A 460-nucleotide genomic window follows, 5' to 3' on the forward strand; every position below is an offset into this window, starting at 1 on the left:
TGTTGGCCAGGCTGGTCTCAAACTCCTGACCTCAGGTGATCCACCTGCCTCGGCCTCCCAAAGTGTTGGGATTACAGGCGTGAGCCACTGTGATGGGCCAGGTATTTTTTCGTAGCAATGCAAAATGAACTAATACACATGTCAGTACCCACAACATACCTGGCATATAGCGGCCCATCAGTATTTGTTGAAGGAAAGAAATATGCCACCCTGGCCGGGCGCCTTGGCTCACGCTTGTAATCCCAGCACTTTGGGAGGCCGAGGCAGGTAGATCACGAGGTCAAGAGATCGAGACCATCCTGGCTAACACGTTGAAACCCCATCTCTATTAAAATATTACAAAAACATTAGCCGGGCTTGGTGGTGGGCGCCTGTAGTCCCAGCTACTCGGGAGGCCGAGGCAGGAGAATGGTGTGAACCCGGGAGGCAGAGGTTGCAGTGAGCCGAGATCACACCACTG

This window comes from Colobus angolensis, unplaced genomic scaffold, assembly GCF_000951035.1.
Source record: "Colobus angolensis palliatus isolate OR3802 unplaced genomic scaffold, Cang.pa_1.0 Scaffold294, whole genome shotgun sequence".
In the NCBI taxonomy this organism is placed as follows: domain Eukaryota; kingdom Metazoa; phylum Chordata; class Mammalia; order Primates; family Cercopithecidae; genus Colobus; species Colobus angolensis.